We start from the raw sequence: 18,786 nt of genomic DNA on the forward strand, positions 1-18,786 counted from the left end.
CGACTGCACCCCTGACCCTCCCAGAAGCCTTTCCTCCCTCCCAGTCTACATGTGACTTTGCTATGTCTCATCCTCTGCGGCTGCTTTACCAGCCCCAGCTTCTCTTTCTCTTCTGGGATCCGGACTTTACTACCAGCTTGCCTCCTGCAGCTTTGGGATTCCACCCATGGCTCCCCTGGGAATGAGTTATCTCTAGCGACCTTTCACCTGGAGGGAATTCCAAATAAGAGACGGTTTCTCTTATGACTGGTGAGCTCATCGGGGGGCCCATGGGCAGGCAGATACATATATTTCATACATCCTTGTAAACATGTGTACTTTTATGGAGCTATATATTATTCATGTTATTACATAAATAACGTGCAACTATACATAAAAGTATATACTGTCACATGTGTGTGCGCTATATATTTTTATGAATTGCTTGGTGATTGAGTTGGAGTGTGCCATTCTTGACTATCTCAAACATTAAGTGGGACTTTTCCCTGATTTTTGGTGCCTGTAGCAGCTGCAGTGAGATTGCAAGACCCCGCAGTCAGACAGGATGATGACCAATGCGTAGACTCTAAAGTCAGACTCCTGCATTCTGCACTGGGTCATCTCCAATCCAGGGAAGCTACAGGCACATGGCACTTGGGATGCCGTGTCAAAAGCACGTGTCAGCTGGCATCTTTGACCTGGATCAGTTAGAAGCAGGTGCCACGTCCAGGGAGCTCTTGTCTTCAGCGCCTGTGCCCAAATGCTGTGACTTTGGCTGTGTAGGTACCCTTGGAAGGGCAGAGTGAGGGCGTCCACCGACAGTGTCCTAATGGCAGAGATGAGCGAGGATATGTGCTGCCTGGGCTCAGGCTCCACATTCAGCAAGCAGAGGTCCTCGGAGGGCACGAAGGTCACCCGCCATTTCTAGGTTCTGCTGTACATTTGACCCTGTCTCATTTCTCCCCATGACCCTGCCCTTTGATTAGCTGTCCTACTCAAGTGTGAACAATAGCGCTGTAATTCAGACTCCACAGAAGGGAAGTTACTGCCTTGTGAGCCTAAGATAGATGCAGAGTGTGTTTTAAACAGAGGTATATCCAGGTTCCCTGGGAGTGCTGTCAAAATCAGCCACATCCCTTGTCTCCAGTCTCCAGAAACCCTCTTCAGGGTAGCTCAGAGACCACACACCTCAACCAATTTCTCTAATCTATGATGGACAAGCTCTTCTGCAGCCAGCTCAGGTCACATCTATTCTGGAACCTGCAGTATGATCAGTCCCTCCCAGGGCTCCAGGGTGGGACTGCTCTTCCTCCCTGCCCTGCGTACCTTTGTCCCCAGCTCTCTTAGGCTATTGTTTGGGCTACGATGATTGCTAGGAAGGACACAGTGGTAGAGAAGAAAGGCTGGGCGTTGAATTTCAGATTCTCTGGGCTAGAAGGCGAGGGCACACGGCTGCTAAATTAGCAGTATGGGCCATCCTGTAGACATGAATTTGGTGTTAATACACACTAGAATGTTTGTCTTCTGTATGTGAGGTAGATAGGTTGAAGGATAGCAAAGAGGGCATACATTACACAGATGATCAATGAATGGATGATAGAGAGAGAGAGAGAGAGAGAGAGAGAGAGAGAGAGAGAGAGAGAGAGAGAGAGAGAGAGTTGATAGATGCATAGATGGCAGAGGGATAGATGATTTTTAAAAATTGTTTAATGGCGCATACTCCTCGGTGAGACTTAGGAGATTTAAACAAAGATGTCATGGCCTGAGAGTGGAGGTCCCCACTGGAGAGGACTCTGTGCCACAGACCACTTGGAGCTGTGTGTGGGCATGGGCACCGAACTCAACAGTGGTACATGTACCTGTGCCCAGCTCCCACTGGGGACAGGACCCTGGAGATGAGAACGCTATACCTGCCCCTGTACACTCTGCCAGAGGCTGTTACAGGGGCCACAGGGTGCCCAGCAGCTAAGTGGGCAGAGGCCTTCATTAGGTAGCTACACAAAGCCTGTTAGGAAAGCTGAGCCGGGAGCCAAAGACTCTGTCTATAAAGAACACACAGGAAGAGGGCCCTGTGTGTGATCCTGCCACTGGGCTAACTCTAGTCTCCAGCTCTTTGAAGCAGCAGTGGGCACTGGGTCCTCCTAAGCACTCGTCTGTCCTCACACACCAGAGGAAGGGTCTCAGAGTGGGCACTGCCCTTCGCCGTCAGAGATGTCGGGCAGGGAGCTGCCACAGAGACACAGTACAGCCATCTGCATTTTCTTGTCCTCTGCAGTTTGGGGCTCCTTCTGCTCTTGCCTACCCACTCATGGGGACTGCTTTCACTGGCAATTGGATTTTAAGTTCAACCCCTGGGAGGCATTTTGGGGAGTCTCAGTGCCCTCTACTCCCCTCCCTCTACATGAGAGCAGAGACAGCAAAGCTCCAAGGCCCAGACTTTCAGGATGTCACTTCCTCCTGGTCATGTTAGTTGAAATAGGACAGGAGCCAGCCTGGGCCTTGGGAAGGGGACAAAGTTCCTGTCTTGATGTGAGGGGCCACACACCCTTGATGGCCACAGGATATGCCCTGTGGTGTCACTTGGTTCGAAGATGACACTAGAGACTGAAACAAGTTTGGGTTAGGGGCACTCTATGCTGGGTGTCTGGGAGCCACAGATGGCCAGGGAGTGCAGCATACTCGAGCCTATATGGGGGGACAGTGGCCTGACAGAGACAGTTCCCCTCTAGTGAACCTGACGTCCAGATCATCCACGGTGTCTGCACTGTTCCTATGCAACTATGCATCTAATCGTTGATGCCTTGGAGGGTAACTACAGCAGCCCCCACCCTTCTCCTCACCCAAGTCTCAGGAAGCTGGAGCCAGAACCCTGGGCAGCTGCCCCCTCCCTCACTGCCCCCTCCCATCCCAGGGCTCTGTCATGCTGGGCTCAGCAGATGAACAGGAGTCTGGGACACAGTGATGTGGTAGGAAGAACACCTTCCCGTCCCTGATTTGGCTTCAAGTGGTAGAAGCCTGGTGGTCCTGTCCCAGTGAGCTGTGTCCTGTGTGAGCCACTCCTATACTTCTCTGGACCTGGATTCTTTTCCAGGAATCCAGGGATTATGTCATTGCTACCCCAGCAGGGATTAATACAAAAGTCAGCCCAGATATGGCAGTAGATCTTGGGGTCAAGGTGGCGTCCAGGAGGCATCTTTATTGTGGGGTCAGGTAGCGTCAGGGGAACACTTTTGTCACCTAGTTCCAGAGCCACTGCTGAGGCCCAGAGTCCACAGAAAGCCTTCTGGGATTGCAGACCTGAGTTGGGTTCTCATTCTACCCCAACCTAAGGGGTCACCCTGAGCTCCCATCCCTTGATAGGGTGGATGGAAACTGGATAAGTGGCCCTGAGACACAGCCTCTGAACCCTAGCATCCATATGCCTGGCTGAGGGACTAGCCAGCAGGGACGGCAGCTGCTCTTCCAAATGCAAGAATGAGATAGACAGGGCCCAAGTTCAGCTTCTGCCTCCCTAGGGTCATCCTCTGCCTGCCAGGAAGGAGCTCTGTCTGGGCCGCTGTGGGTCATGGGACCTCCATGCCAGGTGGTCCCCTTGGAGCATGAGATGAGATGTTTTGTAGCAGCCACTTCCTCTCGACTGTGAAAACAGCATTGGCATCAGAAGGGCAGACCTTGTCAGTGCCTCACAGCCTCTTTAAAAAACAACAACAACAAAGGGTATATGTGGTGTGGTATGGGTGTGTGTGTGTGTGTGTGCGTGCATGAGTGTATGCTTGCGTGTATGTGTGTGCGTGTGTGTGTGTGTGTAAAGAATGTGTGGGTAGGTGAGTACCATCTGCTGGGCACTGTGCCAAACGCCAGAAGCACAGCAGTGACCCTGTCCCAGACCCTGCCTCCTGGAACTTCCTGCTGATGCAAATTCACCCTCGTCTTCTTGGGCTAAGACTTGCTTTTTCCGTGCTGAGATCTTTGCATTCTGAGCAGACACTGCAGTTGGACCACAGAGTCACAGATGTATGACAAGAGAGGCCTTTGGGGGAGGAGAGGCCTGGAGTGCCTGTGGGCAGAGGGTGCTGTGTGGCCACGTTGCCTCTGAAGATCCCCACGGAGATGGATGTGTCCCTGCCTCAGTTTACCCTACGTAAGTTTACCCTTTGTGGTCGATGGAGTCCGTGCCTGCTCCAAACTAGGTTCATCTCTCCATGGGCTGGCTCCCTTAACCACTCATTTTACTGGAGGGGAAACCGAGGCTGGAGGGCCAGCCCAAGGACACTGATTCTGTTAGGCTGTCCCAGGGCTCTGCTGACTAATGGCTGGCTGTGACTGAGAACAGGAAAGATGACATCTCCAGGGAAATGACAGCAGAAACCATCAGCCACATACATCAGAACAGAAAGCCATGGAGATAAGAGTCTACAAAAGCTGCGTGAGCACACAGAGGAGAAAGGCAAGGAAGGAAAACAAGCGTAAAGGAGGCCCCAAAGGAATCAGGGCCACACTGGTAGCCCCATGCAAGGTCCTGCTCCCCAGTTTCCTACCTGGTATAGATTCCCCCTGGTCTATGGTAAGCCAAGGATTCACCCCTGTATGTAATGTGGCTGCTTCCTCTATATGTCCAGCAGGGTGACCGTGTGTCAGGGTTTCCCTAGAATGATCCCTGATGCCCCATCCTAACTGGCCAAGTCTTTCCTGTGTTAACTCAGCTCAGTGGCCTCTAAAACCCTCTGAACTGGTGCATAACCCTGGGCAGGTCTCACACATGTCCCTGGAGATGCTCAAGACTGTCTTAACTAGAGTGAAATCAGACAGGCTGCCCATGGGACCAATGTCCCACACTCTGTAGGCCCGCTGCCTTCTCAAGAGCAATGGGAAACAGGGAGGTGCTGCTTTCTGTAATACAATAGCTTCATACCAGTGGGGTTTGATTGAATCTGAATGCTTCCAGAGACAGCCAGAACTTTCACCAGTGATGGTCAAGCTCATGTTTTTACTGTAGATCACTTCCACAAAACAGCCTTTGAGGTGTTGCCTGCCCCACACCCAGCCACCGGACAGACAGGAGGTACCACCCCACCGTGGGCATCTGATTTCATCAGCCTGTGTTCCTCATTCGTTCTGTATTGTCAAAGAACATCAGAGATGCCAGGCTATACTGCTGTAGGAAAGCCGTATCGTTGTAGAGACTTCCGCCAAGACAGCAGGTACCCTGTGTAGCAGGCGTGAGAGACAGGCCTGGCATCTACATGGTGTGCTGACAAGCCACTAGTGTGAGTTGGTCACCTATGCCATCTCAACGAGCACAGTGTCATGGTGACTGTGTCCTGGTGGTATCCTTTCCTCAGCCTCTTGGAGAGAGGGAGGACCACAAGGAGACCCTACCCTAGCTACAGGGCAGGCCCCGGGGCTACCTGGAATCTTCTGAGACAAGAGTTCCTAGGCACTCATGGGCCAACACATAACTGAGTGCACTCACCAGCTGGCTTAAGCCTTTTGGGCTGGTAAATGTGGAGCATGGGCACAGAGGGGGCACCCTGGAAAGGAGCTGCAGACAACCAATGTGGGGCAAACAGGTGTTAAATGAGGTCTAGTGTGGTCGAGAGGCCTAATCCCTGTGGCAGCCACCCAGATGTATGACACACCCATGACCCAGCAGTGAGTACCCAGCAGGACCACCTGTGAGTCCCCACATGGGTTCAGGTTAGTTAGATACAGGGGGGGGGAACAATTTAAAGTAGGCTTAGCAGAAATGATACCACTGGCTCAAACAGCTTGGCTGCGGGGGAGTCCTTCAGGTGTAGCTAAATCCAGGCGCTGAAGCATGGATTAAGATGAGGGATTGGACAACGCCCAGGAGAAAATGTGAAGTGTTGGTACCAGCAGCAAGAAGATGGGAGAGGGGACCAGAGACAGATGCCCATAACAAGGGCCTTTTACAGAACGTGCCAGTGAGGAAAGCAGGCAGAGGAAGACCCCAGCCCAGACGCCCGACTGCAGACTGGCAGTCTTGGCCATCCCCAAGCAGCATGTGTTTGCAAGCCCGGATGACTGACTGCCCAAGCTTTTGTAGAAGCAGGAGAGGTGTCCAGGCTGAGCCTGGGGGCAAATATGAGGTTGGGCTAGGCTCTGGTGCCTGGGTGGCGACTGTTAGTTCTCATATTGCCCTGGGTCTCCAGCATGCGTCTGTTTCCCACCTGCCTCGATTACCCCCTCACCTAGCACCTAGGGATACTGCCCAGTGGACCTTGCTGGAGAAGGTTTCCAGGGAGTGGACACAGTTCTGCACTGAGGCATGCGAGGCTGTTCGCACAGCTGGGCCTGCAGATTCCAAGGGAATTTAGAGACCCCCCCCCAGGAAATGCCAACAAATATTGAGGTCTCCAGACCCCAAAGCCAACCCCTTTACACCTCCATGGTGGGGACCTGACTCATCTGACCTGTCCCAGGCCCTTCCTGCCAGGACCTTGCCCTACCTCTGCCACTGACCAGGCCAGACCTGCTCTCTGCTATGGGCCGCAAAAGCAGAAAAGTCCCTGCAGCTCCATGTGGCCCTGTGTTCCCCGACCCCCCGCCCGGACACACCCCAGAGCTCTTGGCAGCTGGAGAGCGCTAACGTGGCTGAATGGCTTTGGGGGACTTTGAAGGAGACTAATTAAAACCAGCTGAGATGTGGGAACTGGGAGGTGGGGAGCCAGGGGCGCTTTCCACAGGATGTGGAGGGTACAAAGGCCCTTGTAGTGGCCCACTGCCTCTATGCTGTGACCAGGGAGTCTTGCTGGGCCCATGACCCTCCCAGTCCACCTCAGCCTAGCTAGAAGTGAAACCCTTCTATGAGGTGGGGTGCTGACTACAGGAAATGGACAGCTGTGTGGTGTGTTTTAGGGTTCACGTGTACATGTGTGTGCACATGTGTCTCACATGACTGTGTTTATTTTTTTTTTTTTTTTGGTTTTTCGAGACAGGGTTTCTCTGTGGCTTTGGAGCCTGTCCTGGAACTAGCTCTTGTAGACCAGGCTGGTCTCGAACTCACAGAGATCCACCTGCCTCTGCCTCCCGAGTGCTGGGATTAAAGGCGTGCGCCACCACCGCCCGGCTACATGACTGTGTTTATAAGTGCACACATGGGATGTGACTCTCAGAGTGGTCCTGTGTGCATGCCTCAGTTTACCCACTATCCAAAGTTGCCCTGCAACCTTTGCTTGGTTGGGTGCTGCCTGCAGGGTCAGGGACAGCCATTCAGCTTGATCAGCCTGTGTGGTGTTTATCAGAAGATGCAGGACTCTGTGGAGGACTTGGCTCTTGGTGTTCACATTATTAAAGCATCTCTTGCTGTGCGCCTGATGTCCAGAGAGGATAATGTGGGGAGAAGAGCCATAGTCTCCACCTCTGTGGGAACTATTGCCTCTAACTGCACACACCTGGGCAGCAGAGGGCTCTGACTGGCTTTGGTGGGGTCAGAAGCCATGTTTGTGGTGGCTACTTTTCCATTTCACTGTCCACAGTGTCTGACAAGAAAAGAAAAGGAAGGGAGGGAGGAAAGAAGGAAGAAAGGAAGGGAAGGAGGGAGGGAGGGAGGGAGGGAGGGAGGAAGGAAGGAAGGAAGGAAGGAAGGAAGGAAGGAAGGAAGGAAGGAAGGAAGGAAGGAAGGGCTTATTATAGCCCACACTTGCAAACCATTGGTTCCCTTCCATCGTGGTAGGGAGAGCCCAGCAGGCAGCCCCATTCATGGCAGTGGGAAAGTGTGACAGAGGCTGTTCACATCACCATGGGCCAGGAAGCAGAGAGCACACAATAAGAGCCAGTGGCAGGTACAGCCTTTCATGGCCTGCACCAGTGACCCACTTCCACCAGCCATGCCCCACCTCTTGGGGTTCCTAGGACCTCCCAAGATAGCTGGATCGAGTCTGCAGCGGCCTTTCGGATCCTAACCACGGTAGTGCCCCCTGCGTCAACCCAGCTGGATCTCCCCCTTTCCTTGGTACAATGTGGTATGCACCACTGAGCCAAGGGGAGACTGTGGCTTCTTCCCCAGAAGCCCAGGTATAAGAAAGCCTCAGCCTCACAGCCAGGGCCAGGCTGGCCAGGGGCAGGGAGATCCATCATGCCTATTTTTTTCTGATGAGAAAGTAGAGTCTGGAAATGATTTCATTGCTGTTGTTTTCATTCGAGCTGGATGTGGTAGCACAGACCTGTCCTAGAACTCAGGAGGCTAAGGCAGAGAGAAGTCCACTCTGGTGTGTGTGTGTGTGTGTTTCATGGAGCTGAGAATGACCTTGAACTTCAGATCCAGCTGCTTCGGATCCGGTGCTGGGGTCGTAGGTGTGCACCGCCACACATGGGAGTTGCTTTTTGGGTTTTGTTTGTGTTTGTTTGTTTAAATGTGGTCTGAGAATCAAACCCAGGGCTTCATGCTTGCAAGGCAAGTACTCTACCAACTGAGCTATAGCCCCAGCCCTCAGCAGCCCCATTTATTTCCCTCTAGTGCAGGTCCTCACTCAGGCAAGACACCTTACTATGTAGCTACACCCTGGCCCCCAAATCACTTTTTAAGTAGCTGCATCCACTCTATGTTTAGACCCTATGTCTGCCTCCCTAGTGCAGATTGGGACAGATAAATACACAGCAGTGAAGCACAGCCAGGGTCACTGAGAACGTCACCTGCTGGACAGTGTGTTCCCACAAACTCCAAGAGGCAAGACGGTTCTCAGACCTAATTGCAGATGGCACATGAAGCTCAGAGAGGCTGAGTCAGTTGTCTGTGGCCGCACAGCAAGGAAGTGCAGAGCCTGCCCTTTAACCAACACCTACAGAGAAGGATTTATGGCGGGATTTATGGCACAAGTGTGTGAGGCCAGGACCCTCTCTCTGGGTCATCCTATCATCAATGGCCTGGCTGACCAAGTCCACGCATCAGGACCACACATCATGGACTGTCAGCTGCAGTCAGGTCCCTTGTCTGTGTCTTATGTCGCATCCCAGGCCCTCCAAGGAGACTGGATCTGTGAACATGTGCCACCACGGCTACCCTCTTGGCCAGCAGAGCTTCCCCTCCAGCACAAGAGGCTCTGGATCCCCAGAGCAGCGAGCCCTGCAGGCTGTGGATGCACAGACCACCCTGGGGTCCTTCTCATCACCTTTACCCAAGGTGGCTACTCCACTAATTACATTAGACTTTCATACCTTGGGGTGTGATGTCCCCAGGGGTCTAGACTGGTGAGGTCACCTGTGATGAGGCCCATGCCCTACAGTTATACCCCACTTGGCATGTGGAGGGGGTCTGAGGTGAGTGATAAGGGACTTGCCGTGCCTTGACTCATGGGCAGCTGGGCACAGGCATCTAGTCAGATGTGACAGCGCCATGGAAAGGTGAAGGGGGCTCCGACTGGTTACGGCACCTGTGAAGTGGGAATGCACCGAGCATCTGTGTTTGGTGTTGGGGTGTGTGTGATACACACTGCCTCCTCTAGATGGCCACATACTGTGGGGGCAAGATTAGTTAGAAGAGTTCTCAGAGGACTCTCTGATGCCCTTCTGTACTCCCCTTTGGGCAGAAAGTGGGAGAGACAAGCTCACTGTGACTTATTCCCTTTTTGCTCTGGACGTCAGGAAGCTCCCCCAATAAGGTTTATCCTTCCCTTTGTGTTGTGAGCTCCTCATCTTTACTAAGCTTGCTTTGGTACCCTTTGGGCAGAGAGTGCGCAAGTTTTGAAGAAATGGAGTTGGGCTGAGAGGATTAAGGAATACATGGGGAAGGCTGCCACAGTAGGCCACTGTGGAGACAAGCCTCAGAAGAAATGGCCAGATGACTAGAAATCCGTCCTGCAGTTATATATAAAGCCCCGCTGTGTGCATAGAACTAAATATAAACTCACTCCTTCCAGAACCCTCTGTCTCTTTCCTGCTTACTCCTGTTCTCATGGGCTTCTCAGACGGTCCTGTCCTCCTACCTGAGTCCTCCTGTGGGACCCAAGCTGGGCTCCCACTCTTCACCCAACTCCCAGGCCCAGCAAACACCCTCCAACTGGAAGAGGAAAACACCACAGAGAGGGGGCAGAGCAGGAGGGAGGAAAGAGAGGGGTGGAGGGAGAAGGAAGGAGGGAGAAAGAGCTGTGCTGGCCCCAGCCAACACAAGCTTGCAGCCCATGGAGCTGCCTGTGAGATGAATGTTAGCCTTATTCAACAGCACCCCATTTCCCTAAAACGGGCCCCTCTGTAGCCAGCTGCAGGAGCTGGGGCTGAGCCCAGTGAGGGGCATCCCTACTAGGCCCCTCTACATGAGTGGGTCACATGACCCGTAGCCATAGACTCAGGTCGGTGTGCTGTGTGAGGAAGTTCCTGACCTCATTGTGCCTCAGTTTCTTCACCTGCAAAAGTTGGGTGGTGACCGAGCGAGAGTGGGCGTGTGAGACCAGGACTCAGTTGTATGATCTGTGATTTTGGCAGGACCCACAGCAGGGATGCAGGCTGGAAACCCATCCATACTGGGGCAGGGGGGAGACCACAATGGAGAGGAGTGACCTTATGATAGAAATAGGAAGACCCCAGAGTGGGGAGGGAGATGGAGACCCTGAGGAAGGAATGGAGAAACTAGTGTGAAAGGGGGCTCTAGTGTGGATGAGTAGACATGCTTAGCTCGCAGAAGACCATAGAGGGTACAGGAGATGATATGCTGTAGGTTTCATGTGTGTGTGTGCACATGTGTCGTGTGCCCACGTCTTGCATATGATCCCTGAGTACAGGGAGAAAAACAGTGTCCCGGAGACAGAGCTGGTTGAAAACAGGAGGAGCACACTCGGGTTGTGTGGCTGCAGTCAGGGGACTTTGCTGCTACCTGGCCATCTGCTGGCAGCTTGGCCAGACCCAGGCTTCTAAGTCTTGACAGCCTCTACCCTGCCACACCCCCAGAGCTGACCCTCACAGGGTCCTTCCCACGGCCTTCTGTGCAGACTTTAGCACATTTCTGATCCCTTCTGAGCTCCGCTGCATGGGCAGCCTACAAGGTGGTTGTGAAAGTCTCTAGAGTTTCCCAGAATATGTAAACCCTTTTAAACTCAGGAGACCTCTGAGGGTATCCCACCTGGGCCAGTGGGACCAGTCAATCTCAGCCACAGCGGTGCCCCATTAGTGAGGCAGGGTGCAGTGTGTGGGTGAATGAATGAATGAATGAGTGTGTGAGTGAATGAGTGATTACATGAGTGAGTGAGTTTGTGAATAAGTGTGTGAGTATGTAAGTGTGTGATGAATGTGTGAGTGTGTGGATGAGTGAGTGTGTGAGTGTGTGGATGAGTGAGTGTGTGAGTGTGTGAATGAATGGGTGAATATGTGAATGGATGAGTGTGTGAGTGTGTGAATGAATGGGTGAGTGTGTGAGTGTGTGAATGAGTGAGTGTGTGAGTGTGTGAATGAATGGGTGAATATGTGAATGGATGAGTGTGTGAGTGTGTGAATGAATGGGTGAGTGTGTGAGTGTGTGAATGAGTGAGTGTGTGAGTGTGAATGAGTGAGTATGTGTGTGATGAATGGGTGAGTGTGTGAATGTGGGAATATGAATGAGAGAAAGAGTGAGTGTGTGGACAAATGAATGAATAAGGAGTGTGTATGTGAACAGTAAATACATAGGTGAGTGTGTGAATGAATGAGTGTGTGATTATGAGAGTGTGTGAATGAATGGGTGAGTATGTGAATGGATGAGTGTGTGAGTGTGTGAATGAATGGGTGAGGATGTGAGTGTGTGTGTATGTGCGTGTGTGAATGAATGAGTGAGTGTGTGAATGAATGGGTGAGTGTGTGAGTGTGTGAATGAATGGGTGAGGATGTGAGTGTGTGTGTATGTGCGTGTGTGAATGAATGAGTGAGTGTGTGAATGAATGGGTGAGTGAATGAGTGTGTGAGTATGAATGAGAGAATCAGTGAGTAAGTACATGGACAAATGAATGAATAACTGAGTGTGTCTGTGAACAGTGAACACGTAGGTGAGTGTGTGAATGAACGAGTGAGTGAGAGTGTATGAGCCGGCTCTGGTGAGGACAGCTGACCCCATGTGCCCAAAGGAAGGTCACCATCCGCAAACCACAGGCAGAATCCAGCCGACGGCTCCAGCCCACGCGGTAGTTATTTTGTCGTAGGTGAATTTGTTGCCAGGTTTCAAATGGGGAGATTTCACTTTAAAACTTGGATTTCAGGCTTTTCCTGAGGAATCTTTCGTGTCCTGACAACTACAGCAGGCTGGCTGCCACGGCACCCACTGACCAAGCAGGAATTGGGAAGGGGGAGGCCCAGGGATGCAGAGAGCCTGGGCATGTCATCCGTCACACCCCTTCCTCCAGAAGATGCTGGCCGTGTCCTCTGTCCCAAGCAGTGTCCCTGGCAATGGAGGACATAACTGTGCACATTACACAGAAATGTCAGCCCTCAGAATACAGTGGAAGAAGGGGTGTCGAGGCCAACAATTCTATGTTGGCAAGAAGGGAACTGCATAGGTCAGTCACCCGAAAAATGTCAGTACCAAGGAGGTGAGGGTCCCTGGAAACGGGTGGGCTCAGTGGGTGGCTTTCACACAGGGACCCAAAGGATGGGAAGAGTGGGGTGCCACCTCAGTGTCACCTCTGGTTCCCTCCCACTGCAGCCCCCCGCTGGCCCTTGGCTTTATAAACCTTGGTGGATGGCATATAGAGACTGCCCAGGGTTCTAAGCCCCAGGTTGCAGAGCAGCCACGCAGACAGCAAATTACAGGCTGGGTGGGGCAGCAGCACTGGGGAGGATGTGGTAGGCCGGAAGAGCTTGCAGAGAAAGCTCCAGACTGTGAAGCCTGCTTAGGCCTGGGAGAATAGACATGGTGACCACCCTATCCACCTATAGACCCAGGCCTCTGCAAAGCCATTTATTGAGGCAGGGTCTTGGGGGTGACCTGAAGTGGTGGGGTAGGTCTGTAGGCATTTGTGCATTTGGTCAGTCCAGCAGGCTATGGCATTAGGAGCAGTCAATGTTGGGCTATGGTCACTGTAGTAGGCTTCTGATGTGGAGGGGATTGGGGGTAACAAAAGGGGTTAAGAGTCAAAGCTGGAGAGATGGCTCAGTGGTTAAGAGCATTGCCTGCTCTTCCAAAGGTCCTGAGTTCAATTCCCAGCAACCACATGGTGGCTCACAACCATCTGTAAAGAGGTCTGGCGCCCTCTTCTGGCCTGAAGGCATACACACAGAATATTGTATACATAATAAATAAATATTTAAAAAAAAAAAAAAGAGTCAAAGACCCAGGTGAGGGGTGTGTCTTGGAGCGGAGGGCAGCCTGCATTTGCTGTACGGTTTAGAAAGCCCTGACTATGAGGGAGGGTCTCTGGGACCGCAGAGTCCTAGCGTCCCCTATGGCTTCAGACCCCCCACAGGGGCAGCAAGAGGAACACATGGTGTGGACTCCTGTGTGAGCCATCACCAGAGCAGAGCAGCTAGGGGAGCCGGGAAGAATACAGCAAAGAGGAGGGTCTGGTACCCGTCAGCAGGAGCACCTATGAGTACGAGGGACAAACCCATGTGATTCAGCAGGACTGGAAGCCAAGGGGACCACTGGAAGAAGACAGTGGGCAGGCCCTGCAATAGGAAGCCGTGATGGGATCCCACAAGGCTTCCTCTCCCATCCCGGGCTGGGGCCTCCTGCCATTGCTGTGGGCCATTCTAGGGAGGACATTCTGGTAAGAGTCAGCTCTGAGCAGGTACTTCAGAGTCGAGGTGCACTAGGCCACCCCTTCCTCCAGGCTACTGTAACCGCCTTGTGCTGGTTACAGCTGAGCAGGAACCTCAGCAAAGGGCAGGGACCAAGCCTGGACTATTTCTGGCCATCCTCCCTCCACCCAAATGGTCTTCCTAGACCATTTTGTTTTGTTTGTTTTTCTAGAGATAGAGGCTCACTATGTAGCTCTGGTTGTCCTGGAACTCACTCTGTAGACCAGGCTGGCCTTGAACTCACAGAGATCTGTCTGCCTCTGCCTCCCAAGTACTGGGATTAAAGATGTGTGCCACTGTGCCCAGCAGAGATTGATACTCTTAGATGTCCCCATTAGTCACTGGCCAGCAAGTCTAGACAAGCAAACCAGGCCTCTCGTTTCCAGCTGCCAGTGACTGAGTGAGGTCACACACCTTGAGAAGGACAGCTATAATTGAGACGGCTGCTGCTCTGAGCAACGAGGAAGTTCGTGGTCCCAGATGTCTTCTCTCTGTTCTATGGCCTTGGAAGAGTCCTTTGCCCTGAGCCTGTCCCTCACCTGAGTAGACTCTTAGAGAAGATGGCTGTGGTAGCTGTCTAGAGATGTCCTGGGCCTTGGGGCCCTTGCTGGCTACAGTTAGGTGGGAGCCTTGACAAAGAACAGGGACCATTGCTGTTGGTAGGCAAACCTAGGCCCACCCACTGCCCTCCTTTGGCCTCTCAACCAGGGCCAGTCCTAGAGGACAGAGGGCAGCAGCTGGACGTGGCTTGAAGCATCCCATCCAAAAGGCCCTGTGCCATGGGAGATGCCACACCCATTTTAGAAGTGAGTAATCTGAGGCCAAGACCCCTACGCTGGGCTTGCACCACAGAGCTAGCTGGGATGCTATTGTGGGGAGGGGCACAGACACGCTTCCCATGGGAGATCAGGACAGTCCTCGAGTTCCCTGACTGAGGGGAATCTAGCCCCTCAGTCTCACTCTGCAGACAGTCCCTGGGGTTACAGCCACAGTCCAGGTAGCCACTGAGACAAGTTTGCCCAGGCGGTAGCAAGAGGCGGTAACCATGGGCAGAGCCCGAGAGTGAACACAGCTGGAGAGAGTACAGCCCGTGTGACAGCCGTCTGACCTGGAATCCACACTCAGTGCCTTCAGTTCCTTATCTGTACTTGAGGAATGGGCACCTGCTTCCTGGAGAGTGACAGCAACAGTGACGCCATGTAGCTAACTCCCTGCCCCGATTGACCGACAGGGCTTGTCCTCACACGGTCAGCACTTGGGGGCTCCTTCCTCGAGCTGGGGCAAGTGTGTAGCCCTAAGCAATGCCAGTCCTCCCCCGGCCTCTACTCAACCTTCTCCTCATATCCTTAGGCAACAAACTTATAACCACTTTTGGTGGGAAAGGAGTAGACAGGATCAGGAACGAGATGCAGCAGGAGAACCATATGCAATCCTCAGAAGTGTGTCAACCTCATTCCTTGGGACACGTTTCTTTGCCCACACACAGACAGTGTGAACCTCAGGAAGGAGACAGGCACAAATGATCACCAGGTCACATTGTCCCAGAGGGCCAACTCTTAGGGGCTACAAATACAGTTCCCTCTTATTTGCCCCAGGCACCGTCAACCCCCTCATCAGTGACCTGGAAGGTGGGAAGACAGCCTGGCCCACCTCATGCCACCCTCTCACCGTGTCTCACACCAAGTCCTGAGACTGTGTGGCATCATGCAGGCTTCCTACTGCATGCCCAGACCCGGTCTAGGGCTCCAGTCTCATCACAGATAAGACCACTGAGAGGCAGGCAGCACAGTGTGATCATGGAAGGCACCCTGGGCTGACACCCCAGGTGCTAGAGCTGTGGAAGGCAGGTGCAGTCCTCTCAGTACACAAATGTCCACTCTAGACCCCATCTGTAGATGTTCTAGAGTGGGGTCCACAATGGGATCCCCATTTGGAGTTCCCGGGACCACTGAGCCCAGCCACACCTCTGCATAGCCCAGGATCTTCACGATGGCAGGGGGACATGGTGTAGGGGCTAAGCTTGGTATTGACAGTGAGAAGTGAGCTGTGTGCCAAAGCCCTGGCCATTGGGCACCTTGAGACACAGGGCTAACCCTCTGTTCCTTGGTGCCTAAGAAGTGCAGGTGACTGCCAAGGGCCTTGGAGAGCCGAATCATGACCCTGGGCTGTTGGCAGCACTCACTCCGGTCAGGGATGGCTTCTTAGTGGTGACAGCACCTGATCAAGGCTGGTCCTGGAAGCTGTGTGGTTAGCTGAGGAGCCTGGGTGCAGAGAAAGGTTCTAGCAGGCTTGTGCACAGTTGATGTGTGGAGTCTGGGTGAGCTAAGCATCCCTTCTCGGGACCAGCATCACGTCTCTGTAGCACAAGGGATGAGGAGAGAGTGCCTGGTACTTGGCCTTGCCCTATGCCAGCTCTCAGCTATTTGGACAGCGGTGTGGTCCTGCCTTCAAGCAGGAATCTTGCCTTTCCCACTGCTACCTCCTTGTCATCTTGGACAACATTATTGTGCCCCCTCCCACTTACACTCCCTTATCTCCCTTCTGCTAAAGGATCTCATATATGCACCCCGATAAGGCAGCGCAGGCCCCGCTTCCCAGCCCCGTCCCAATGCCGGCCTCTACTTTCCCCAGAGTAATTAAGATAAATGCACCTGATAGCGTGCTCCGTATTCTTAAGCGCACCCTCTGGGCCACATCGCAGATATAATTTTACCTGCAGAGGTTTATCTGAGCGCTCGGGTAACAGTTTGTAAGGAAAGCGGCAGCGTTTGAAGAAACAGGAAAGGGGAATGGCTGAAAGGAACATCAAGGCACAGCAGCTGCAGCCCCTCCCCAGGACTCTGAGCAGCCCAGGCCGCTGAGAGAAAAGGAATGCCCCACCCCTCCAGGGATGCTGGGGCCAGCTGGGGATCTGGGGTTTGGATCTCTCCTCCAGTTCAAAAGGGTCCTGGCCTGCTGAAACCCACACCAACACAACAGCGCCAAGGGGGTTTGCTGGGAGCCCAGGCCGGGGAGAACCCTGCTTATGCTGTCCATAGTCCTTGCACTCGGACAGGGAGCCAGGGTCTGGCACTCTAGCTCTAGGGTGCTGATGGCAGAACATGGGTGCAAAAGACTAAGGACAGAGTAGATTGAACAAGTGGAGACAGCTGTCCAAGAACCTGGGACCAGCCAGGATGGAAAAGATGAGAATCAGGTGCTGAGACAGGGACTTCAGGCTTTGATGGGTGTAAGAGAGGCAAGGAAGGATACATGCTGTCTACATTTATGTCACTGCTTGGCAGTGTTCCCACTGTGTCATCTTGGGCAAGTCACAGACCTCTCTGACTTCTATAGCTGTTCATTGCCTGTCGTTACAGTAACCTGGAAGCCGTGAATCAGTCACACCTCGTACTTGCCTGGCCCAGCATCTGGTGCAGGAATTGGCTGGTGGATGAAGGATGAACAGATAGATGATGGATAAATAAATGTAGTCTGAATGCTAATTGGTCTTCATAATAAAAATCTGGAGTCAGGGATTAGGGGGCGAAGGCTGCTCTGCTTCTCTGATTTTTAGGCAAGCTTTATTAAAGCACAAACAAAATATCGCAATGGATAAATGGATGGATGATGGGTGGTAAATGCATGAATGACAGGTGGATAGGTAGATGGATGGATGGATGGATGGATGATGGATGATAAATGGTAGATGCATAGCTGATGAATGGATGGGTGGATGGATGGTTGGATGGATGGATGGATGGATGGATGGATGGATGGGTGGGTGGGTGGATCGATGGGTGGGTGGATCGATGGGTGGGTGGATGGATGGATGGATGGATGGTTGGGTGGATGGATGATGGATGGATGGGTGGGTGGATGGATGGATGATGGATGGATGGATGGATGGGTGGGTGGATGATGGATGGATGGATGGGTGGGTGGATGGATGATGGATGGATGGGTGGGTGGATGGATGGATGGGTGGGTGGATGGATGGATGGATGGATGATGAATGGATGGATGGGTGAATGGATGGGTGGATGGATGGATGGTTGGGTGGATGGATGGATGGATGATGGATGGATGGATGATGGATGGATGGGTGGGTGGATGGATGGATGGATGGATGATGAATGGATGGATGGGTGAATGGATGGGTGGATGGATGACAGGTGGTGGATGTTGGGTAGAGGAATAGAGTTCTGAGCACACTGGTGGGATTGCCAGTTTCCAGGCCTACTCTTTGGGGCCTGTAGGTGGTTTGACACTATGGCACTGGGCAGGCTAGAAGCCTCAGGTCTGACAGCTCCTGGGGTGTACAGTAGCTAGAACGCAGCTGTGGCAGAATGACTTACAACACCCACCCCAGTGGGGCTGGCATTTACTCTCTCTGCTTCAAGACACACTGAAGAAAAACAGCAAGCTCTCATGCAGGAACAAGCAAGGATCCTCTGGAGGAAACAGAACACCCCAAATTCTAACACACTGTCCCCTCTCTTTGCAGCCAAGAAGATCCTGTCCTCAGGCAATTATTCAGAAGTCCAGTGAGGGGCTCCAGGTCCCCAGGTATGTCATGAGTACATGTGGGGGCCACTGTCACTGACTGGAGGAGGTGCCTTGTCCCTGAAGCTCCCTCCACCCCAGCACACCACTCTTGTCTCCCACTCAGTAAATTGGCTGGCCTTTTTCTGAGCCAGGCCATCTGACAGGCAGTTTGAAATTGTAGCTCTGAGCAGCATAGATGGCAGGGTCACCTGACGGCCCCTGGAGTGTGAGTGGCTAGGGCACAGCTGTGGCAGACTGGCCCACACCACCCACTTGCCAGTGAGCTCAGTTCTGCCCTAGGATGCCTTCCTGAAGCCAAGAGGTTCACTAGGAGCCCTGCCTTCTCCTTAGCCCTCCATGAAGGCTCCTCTTCTTAGCCGGTGGTGTCACTCATCAGGTAGGGGCTTCATGGGGACCCTGGTTACTTATGTCCCCTGCCACCTAGTCCTTGGGAGTTTCTGGATCCAATGTGGCATGGCTGAGTTCTGCATTGGACTGGAAAGTGCCCCTCTGGAGGGCTCACTCCCTTCACTGGTAGTGAGGCCTTGGGAAAATTGCCTGGGT

At 52.9% G+C, this 18,786-nt stretch overlaps 1 protein-coding gene across 1 annotated transcript in view; it reads left to right on the forward strand.

Annotated features, from left to right (window-relative positions):
• The window catches only part of Znf469 (zinc finger protein 469), a 41,541-nt gene that overhangs the window by 9,218 nt on the left and 13,537 nt on the right, over window positions 1–18,786 (forward strand). Inside the window, exon 2 of the mRNA XM_075977502.1 lies at window positions 18,182–18,243. The gene's annotated coding sequence lies outside the window, so the exon portion shown is untranslated. The remainder of the gene's footprint in view (window positions 1–18,181; window positions 18,244–18,786) is intronic.

Source organism: Microtus pennsylvanicus, chromosome 6 (genome assembly GCF_037038515.1).
Source record: "Microtus pennsylvanicus isolate mMicPen1 chromosome 6, mMicPen1.hap1, whole genome shotgun sequence".
In the NCBI taxonomy this organism is placed as follows: Eukaryota; Metazoa; Chordata; class Mammalia; order Rodentia; family Cricetidae; genus Microtus; species Microtus pennsylvanicus.